We start from the raw sequence: 9,689 nt of genomic DNA on the forward strand, positions 1-9,689 counted from the left end.
TTTACTACATTGGTGAAAAAAATGTACAATTTTGATTAACAAATTTCAACTTTCTTCCCCACAGAAAGAAAAAAAACCCAAAACTTTTATTGCTCTGAAATGTACGAGAGCTTACCGTTGCAGCGCGCTCACTCAGTACAGTAGAGTAGAGTAGAGTACAGTACATATGAGGAGATTATTGAGAATGTCAAATCGGAAGGATGAGTCTAATTAGAAGACAAATGAATCCAAGTGGCAGTGCTGGGTATTCCACTGTTGAGCATGAATAGCATGTAGTACCCAGGCGGTGCTGCAACAGGCGTGGGAGGTGCCGTTACTAGGGCACTATAAATATTCTGCCCCGCTCCTCCTACTAATTCTAATTGTGGGGTGGCAGATGCAAGCAGAAGCAATCTCTGATGCATGGAAAAAGAGTGAGTAGTGAAGGTCGGAGGATAAATGTTGAACTGAATGGAAATGGAAATGTTATGATGATTATTTGCAGCGAATTGAACCTTGAAGCTACCGCCATAAGTGACCGAAGCAGGCAGCACAGAAATGATGGTGGGCTTCAGGGAAGATTCGTCTAAGTAATAAGGACTGTATGCTTGCAGACGAAGCTCTGTGGGAAACATAACGGTGAAATTATAATTTTTGTTGGGGTTGGAACCTCCCACAAAAATCCTACCATCAGGCAATACAATTGCAGTGGAATGATACATTCTTGGAACAGTGGAACTTGCGAGTACTGAGAAGCGCTGCCCTGGCAATGCATTAGGTCTGTATAAATAAGGAGCAAGAGCTGGATTGGTTGCTTGCCCATAACCTGCACATCCCTTCTCCGCTCCATTGATAATCAGAATTTCACCGGTGGGAAGAAGCAGCATATCTCCCAGAACTCTGGGAGCAGGCATGTTCTCCATTGCCCAATCGGCATTGGGATCTGTGATAACCATTCTTCCACAGCTCTGGAGCGCGTCAATGAAAATCCCTGCAAGTGACAAATTGTAACTGTCAACAGGAGCACCACCGCAGATCATAATTTCTGTCCTCCGAAATGCATCAGATGCGGACAGTGGCAACATCACAGATGAGGCGGTGGTGGGGTAATTTCTTGGGCCATCTGGGATTCTTGGAAAATGCCTGACCACAACATTTCTTTGGTAATCAAGCAAGATGGAATCACGGTTGGCGAAGATGAAGAGATTTCCATCGGATGAGAGATGAAGAAAAGGATAGAGATTGTACAGGCTCTGCAGGTTTTGGGACACATAGGTGTCTTCTAGAAACGTCAGATTGTAAACTCCCTCACCAGGCTTCCTTGGTGGCAGGAATTCGTAGGTAAAAGCGTAGTTGCCCCCCACAACAATACTTCTACCGTCAGGAAGGATCTGGTTTGAAGCATACCATCGATCGTTCAGAAGCCCAGATCCAGGTTCACCAGCTGGATCAACCCAATCACATGTAGAAGTTTCACAAGGTACAAATTTACGAACGCTCATGTTTCCATCGCCCCATCCACCAGTGCTAACCAAAGTACCGTCCGCAGCAAAGGCGCGCGGTGGTGTAAAGTTTTTTGCTGCAGCAAAAAGAAGGTTGACTTCCATGAAAGCCATGGTGATGCACAACAGTGCATAATGTATAAATGAAAACCGTGGGAGCGCATATGAAATATATGCATGTTATTTTTACTGGTGGTGAAGCAAAGTGAAATACTGCAAATGGTGGAGCGGATGTTTTTTTAAGTTGACTTTTGTTTTTTTTGTAAGATGAAAATGCACAGCAGTGTGGGGAGTATGTAATTTTTATTACAGCAGTAAAGTTTTGTTTTACAGTAGCCTGTAAAAGTTGTTTTTCACAGCAGTGAATATAAGAAGGATTTTACAGTGGTAAATCTTTGTATCAGGTTTTAATGAATAGAATGTTTTTTTTATGGTGAAATACTCTGTTCCTTAGTAATTTTTTTTTAAGTCTCTCTGTGCATAAAAGATCCTGGAGTCAAAGAACAGAGCATTGTCTCTGTGTTTAGTTTGAATCTTGGTTTTGGTATTTTCCCCATCCAAAAATACCCAACAGTGGTATCAGAGCTGGCTTAGGCTCTTTAAAGAAGTTAAAGAAGCTGAAGGGAGAAGGTTGTTGCCTTAAGGTCCTCCACCATATTAGCAGGGAATGCAAGGTGTGCACTATCCTCATTAAAATCCGAATAAGAATGCACCTTTCCAGCCTTGGTTGCCTTCCACTCATCCATCATGGCCCACACCTCCTCCTTGGCCTTATACTCCTCAACATCCTCCTTGTCCTATTAACCCTCCTTTCCAACCATATCCACCACAATATTCCCAATGGAGAAACCTCTCACCAGGGTGGAGGCCTCAAACAACCCAAACTCCTGCTCTACTACCTCCACCTCAACCTCAACCATAGCTCCCTCACCATACCCCACTTAAGAAACCTCAAATGCTTTCTCAACCCAATCTGAACCTGAACAATAAGTAGGAACAATAGGTTTATAGTGGGGAGACATCCTAGCATGCTTATGTTGTGGAAATCCAAGAGATCAACCTTCCTTCTCGGAAGGTGATCCTAGATAATCACCCACATTTTCCACATAGAGAGATTGAAGAGAATGAATAGACTGCCCCTCAAGCCAATGCACCTCCTTACCATGAATGGTTGGTCCACCCTAAACAACACGCCCTAGAAGAGGCTTAACTTCGGGGAGAATTGAAGAACTTGTGTGTAAAAATACCCCTTATCCAAGCCATCAAAGATGTCCCCGTTTACAACAAGCTTATCAAGGAAGAGTGTTTCAAAATACCTGGGAGAAGAAGAATAGATACCCCACTATCCATTTTGTTGGACAATTTTTTGACCTAATGCTTGGGAGGGTAATCTCCCCAAAGTACTTGGATAATGGTAGCCCAGTATTGCTTGTGCACATTGATGGCATTATGGTCCCTAATACCTTGGTTGACCTTGGGGCTGCAATCAATGTGATGACTAGGGAAACCATTCTCGAGCTCAACCTCCAAGGGGGCTTGAGGAAGACTACTATGATATTGTGTAACAACCCTCATGAAAATTCCATGTAATAAGGTATATAAAGGAAAGAATAAGACCATGGGCAAGGGACACTTATTCCAAGATTAATGTTAGGTAGGACACCTTGGTGTGGGTGTTCAGTCAGTTTACTATGGGAAAGGAGATTGCATTTTATTATGGCAAAGGAGATTGGAAAAGGCAAAGGAAAAGGCAAAGGCAAAGGCAAAGGCAAAGGCATTAAAAGGAAAAAAGGAATTTTGGCACATTTGTTTATGAAAAGAAATGAAATTAGGAGAAAAGTGAGGTAAAAGGTCATAGGTTGCATGTGACGAGGAAATTGAATGACAATGACGGAAATTGAAGAAAATAGAGTACTCATTGATAAAAGGGCATATGAGGATTAGTTGGCAACATCTTGGTCAATGTAAACACTTAGCTCAAGTATTTGCTTAGGTTTTAGAGCAAGGAAAGGAAAGGAAGGAAAGCAAGGATCAAGGAAGAAGAGGAGGATCAGGGAGCTTCATCAGGAATACTTGCAGGTAGCATATTTCATGTGTGATTTCCTAGTTGGTTTGGACATGCATGGCTTTTCATGTTGGTGTATGGTTCTCTTGTTGTCGGTGGCATGGTTTTTCGAGGTTATGACAGTGGTTTTCAGCCTAGCCTCGCCTTTTTCCTGATGCCATGGTGTTGGGATATTTTTTTTCGGTTTGGATCTTTGGTTTTTCGGATAAATTTCAGAATTTCAGGCGGAGGTGGTCTCAAGGTTCATTCCCAAAGGCCTAGGAATCCCTTGATCTGTTTTGGAAGGGTACATGGTAAACTCTAAGGGAGGAATCTCAGTTTATGACCTAATGATCCGGTTTAGATTGTGGTAAATCCTGAGACACTGGTCTCAGTTTAGGGCCAAGTGATCCGTGGTTGGATTGTTGTAAATCCTGAGAGGCAAGGAGTCAAAAATTCCTCAAGGATAGTGATGGAGTCCAGATGGAATTCATAGTTCGGTTCAGTTATGATCGGAGCACCAGTTTAGGTGTGATCACGATTTGATGAGGGTGGAGGTGGTTTAACCTTTGGATTCACTTGGTTGTTTTTGGATTGGTTTTCCTATGAGATCCCACATTCACATTTGGAATATGGCATGGGGGTGGTTGGCTAAAAGAAATATTTGGTTCACCAATATCTACAGTCGGGTGGTACATGGAAGTACTGAACCTTTTCAGACTTTTATATTATTAATGAAAGCTAAGTTCTCTTACTTTTTCACTTGTTTATATGTGGATTTAAAGGATATCATATCTTTGATATTTACATGGTTTTATGCTCGTTATAAGCATGGTTAATTGGTTGATTCATTTAATGGTTATTTCATGTATTTACTTTTGAATGTTAAAATGATGGATGCAAGACCTAATTGATGTTATAATAGTTCAATGGAGACGTTGGTGATCCTTCCTGCCATGGTTCATAAGTGCTTTTAGTCATTCATGCTTTGTCTTGTATCCTAAACCTGTAGGTTGCATTGATTCCAAGTGTTTGACAGAATGTCAATCCCAGTTGGGGATGGTTAGGCTTAGTCCTGAGTTTTATTTCTCAGTTTTTTTATCTTTGTCATCATGTCTTCGGTGGTTTCTAAAAGTTACACAAATTCTGGGGAGTGGCCGAAATTCTGGGCCAGAAAAGTGCCTTGATTTCAAGGGATGTTGGCACAGGTCCACTGGGAAAAGTCCTTGGATGGTGGCTTGTAGGCCTGTGAAAGTGTCAAGAGGTCCCTAGATGCTATCATGCCCATAGCATGAGAGCGTCCAAATGTTTAGAGGTCTAAAAGGTCAGTGGGTCCTAGGGGCAAGATGCTTGAGTGGCTGGGATGTCCCCTGGGGGTATTGCTGCTGGTGTGGAAGGTATGGTTGATTTGTTTCCGTCGATTCCATTTCTTTAAGGTCACCAAGGAGGTTGAATCCCTTATAGTTACCTCTCTCGTCACACGTTTACCACGGTTGGACAGTTACTTGGGTAGATTTGGGAGGAGGCCGATTACATACTTCAACTTGCAGATAGATCCATAATAGCTCCCGAGGGATTTATTGACGATGTAATGGTCTGCATTAACTCATGGGAGTATCCCATTGATTTCCTTGTCCTGCATCCCAAAACCAAATTTAATGGTTATCCTATCATCTTAGGAAGACCTTGGTTGGCCACTTTTGATGCCTCATTAGTTGCAGGGTTGGGAACATGACCATAAAGAATGGGCATCCATCAAAAAAACTTGTGATGTGCCCTCCTGCTCAACCTTCTATTGAGCATGACTTGCCCTAATGGTTAGAGGATGAGGTAGAAGGATAACTTTATGACACACCCCCCTACCCAGTCTACACACTAGACACTGTTAGAGGGGTATGGAAACCTAATGAATATGAACTTATTGAACTACATTAGTATTTATTTCTTTAAAAAAAAGTATTTATATTTCTAGAAAGTGGACTTGTGACAATCCCCTTGTACAGTAATCCTCACCATCCAAATAATCAACCACATTGGGTCCACGTGCTAGTCGTGGTGTGAACCAATATTACAAGACCATGTAGCATGGTCACATGACACACACCAAGCTTTTTAACTAATCACATGAGTCCCCCAATTGAATTATTGATCCATGAATTCCATGAAAACAAGAACTAAGGGTTGAGGAAGGTACATCACATTTGACCAAGTTAGCATTGAAGTTAGAGGTTGAGGGGTGGTTTACTATGATAATTGCATGTCATATAATTATTTCGAAATAGTAATAATAATATATGCCAAGGATAATGTTTTTAACCTAATTCGAGAAAGAAAGATAAGTGAGCTAAGGGTGGACAAAATAGTAATTTATTTTTAGTGCATAAACAAAATTATGAGTATGCAAAGCAAGGAGGTAACATAAATGGGTATGATACCATGGAGAAGCTTAATGCCATGGGAAGAATATATAAAGTATGGGAAAGAAAAAGGAGAGACTTAGATACACCATAAGTATATAAGATATAGTACAATTAATTTATTATTCATAAAGCCTAAGTCCCTTATGTTAAATTATATTGGAACAAAAGGGTACAAGTATCACATGTGGCATTTAGGAAGGGTGTTATATGTTAACCAATAAAATCGAGATGGATCCCTATAGTATGATCGGGTTGACCAAGAAGTTATGCCTTGAACGAGTATGGTGTTGTGTCTAGACTAGTGAGCAAGGGACCATCTAGAATTCTCTTTTCACTAGCTATGGAAAATGTAAATTGTGTTAGAGAAAAAATGTTTTGAAATGAGATGTATGATGAGGTAAAACCTTAGATTCATATAATGAGTATTTTTGAATTTATTGCAAAAAGAAAGAAAAAAATAGTTGAGTAAATTGAGGTACATTACACTTTGGCCATTTTTGGCCAATGGATCTCCACTGGGGATTGATTGATTGAACTGTGCATATAAAGGTGGAAGGATTTTGGTATAATGGATTGGCTAGGCAATCCATAGATTTTTTTTTGTTATAATAATGTGTTGTAATCACTAGCTTGATGGCTTGATCTATGTAGTCCACCTAATCCTAGTCCTCTAAGCTATTCAATGAGTTGAATACAATATTGGAAAAAAAATAAATCTCTTAAACATTGGAAAATGACAATCTAGATTCTAGTGAAGAAAAATAAAGCATGAAACAATTAGACTACATCATTAATTATAATAATATTTTATTAGATATTTTTATTATTAGAGTAATCTAAGTGTTTAGTTGATCGTTAACAATAATAGTTTATTTAATATTATAATTTACCATTATAAACAATAAAAATAAATTTATCTTATAATATTATATAATTTTACAAATGCTTAAAAACTCACTAGTAAATGTGTTTATTAAATTTTGCTAATGTTATATTTACTTGTGTCAAATAGACAATTTGATTTTAATTGAAAAAATATATAATGAAATTAATTATACAATTTTTTGGATAATAAAGGTAAATAAGGTATTGTAATTAATTAATTTTACATTATATGATTTTAATCTCAAATTTTATTGTTAAAAAAATTAATTATTTTAAATTTATAAATTTGTGATTCATAATAGTAGGTTGAGTTTTAAAATTATAACATGTGTTTTTTTAAGTTTAAATTATAATATTTTTTAATCAAATTTAAAATAATGATAATTATATCTTGATACTTAATACACATGAATATGATGGATATTTTATTAGCATTAATGAGAGTGGATTAATTTTAAAAGAATAAATATATAATTAACATTTTAAACATCCTCGTCTTTTTACATTTAACATCACACTTTCTATAATAACAATCTAACATGACACTTTATATAATAATATCTTTTACTTTATATAACAATTTTGAAAAGAAAAAGCTTCGTAACAAATTTCAAATTTCAAAAGAAACGGTTTATAACAATTTTCAAATTTCATCCCCAAAACTCTTTTATTGCTTTTTCACTTTTATTACTTTTTCACTACATTGGTGAAAAAAAATGTACAATTTTGATTAACAAATTTCAAATTTCTTCCCCACAGAAAGAAAAAAAACCCAAAACTTTTATTGCTCTGAAATGTACGAGAGGTTACCGTTGCAGCGCGCTCACTCAGTACAGTAGAGTAGGGTAGAGTACAGTACATATGAGGAGATTATTGAGAATGTCATATCGGAAGGATGAGTCTAATTAGAAGACAAATGAATCCAAGTGGCAGCGCTGGGTATTCCACTGTTGAGCACGAATAGCATGTAGTACCCAGGCGGTGCTGCAACAGGCGTGGGAGGTGCCGTTACTAGGGCACTATAAATATTCTGCCCCGCTCCTCCTACTAATTCTAATTGTGGGGTGGCAGATGCAAGCAGAAGCAATCTCTGATGCATGGAAAAAGAGTGAGTAGTGAAGGTCGGAGGATAAATGTTGAACTGAATGGAAATGTTATGATGATTATTTGCAGCGAATTGAACCTTGAAGCTACCGCCATAAGTGACCGAAGCAGGCAGCACAGAAATGATGGTGGGCTTCAGGGAAGATTCGTCTAAGTAATAAGGACTGTATGCTTGCAGACGAAGCTCTGTGAGAAACATAACGGTGAAATTATAATTTTTGTTGGGGTTGGAACCTCCCACAAAAATCCTACCATCAGGCAATACAATTGCAGTGGAATGATACATTCTTGGAACAGTGGAACTTGCGAGTACTGAGAAGCGCTGCCCTGGCAATGCATTAGGTCTGTATAAATAAGGAGCAAGAGCTGGATTGGTTGCTTGCCCATAACCTGCACATCCCTTCTCCGCTCCATTGATAATCAGAATTTCACCGGTGGGAAGAAGCAGCATATCTCCCAGAACTCTGGGAGCAGGCATGTTCTCCATTGCCCAATCGGCATTGGGATCTGTGATAACCATTCTTCCACAGCTCTGGAGCGCGTCAATGAAAATCCCTGCAAGTGACAAATTGTAACTGTCAACAGGAGCACCACCGCAGATCATAATTTCTGTCCTCCGAAATGCATCAGATGCGGACAGTGGCAACATCACAGATGAGGCGGTGGTGGGGTAATTTCTTGGGCCATCTGGGATTCTTGGAAAATGCCTGACCACAACATTTCTTTGGTAATCAAGCAAGATGGAATCACGGTTGGCGAAGATGAAGAGATTTCCATCGGATGAGAGATGAAGAAAAGGATAGAGATTGTACAGGCTCTGCAGGTTTTGGGACACATAGGTGTCTTCTAGAAACGTCAGATTGTAAACTCCCTCACCAGGCTTCCTTGGTGGCAGGAATTCGTAGGTAAAAGCGTAGTTGCCCCCCACAACAATACTTCTACCGTCAGGAAGGATCTGGTTTGAAGCATACCATCGATCGTTCAGAAGCCCAGATCCAGGTTCACCAGCTGGATCAACCCAATCACATGTAGAAGTTTCACAAGGTACAAATTTACGAACGCTCATGTTTCCATCGCCCCATCCACCAGTGCTAACCAAAGTACCGTCCGCAGCAAAGGCTCCCGATGAACACCAAGTATCAGTCCTCAGCGTCAACGGTCTCACCTTGTTTGTAGCAATGTTGTATTCTATGGAGTGCGCTGAGCAATCATGATAACCGGCTGATTTACCTATGCAAATTCCATTTGCGAGGCTTATATTAGAATCACCAAAATCTGTGTAATCGTACATCACCACTGTACCCATAATGGTGGTGGCCATATGCATCGCCGACACACCTCCATTTTCAATCACCACTTCCCATCTCCCAGGGCCAGGGCTTACCGTATCACGGCCATCCGCGCTGCAAATATTGATTACCAGAATATACACCACAAATTGAATCCAAATGCAACACTTGGACTCCATGATATGATATCCAGAAATCGGTATTGCTGTTGGTACGCTCTACAAAGGCGACTTCATGAGCTGAGTTTTTATAGAGAGGTGATGTCAAATGCATAGTTGTAAGTGGTCTCCACATTCCAGCCATAGTCATCGTGGATGTATCTGCTCTTTCAACGTGGCCAACCTCAATTAAAACTCACTCTTATTTCATTTCTGGCTGGATCACAGACCACAATAAACATGGCTAGACCAACTTGGAATGGAAAATATAAGCAAAATAGCATTTTCAGAACTCTATTTTCGGAATC

At 39.5% G+C, this 9,689-nt stretch overlaps 2 pseudogenes; both read right to left on the minus strand.

Moving 5' to 3' along the window:
* Positions 1-206: 206 nt before the first annotated feature.
* LOC149225042 (aldehyde oxidase GLOX pseudogene) lies at positions 207-1,595 on the minus strand (annotated as a pseudogene).
* A 6,136-nt stretch (positions 1,596-7,731) lies between these two features.
* LOC149225043 (aldehyde oxidase GLOX pseudogene) lies at positions 7,732-9,402 on the minus strand (annotated as a pseudogene).
* Between the last annotated feature and the right edge of the window lie 287 nt (positions 9,403-9,689).

Source organism: Pinus tabuliformis, chromosome Q (genome assembly GCF_031772625.1).
Source record: "Pinus tabuliformis cultivar Carrire ecotype Pingquan chromosome Q, CPIR1, whole genome shotgun sequence".
Taxonomy (NCBI): Eukaryota; Viridiplantae; Streptophyta; class Pinopsida; order Pinales; family Pinaceae; genus Pinus; species Pinus tabuliformis.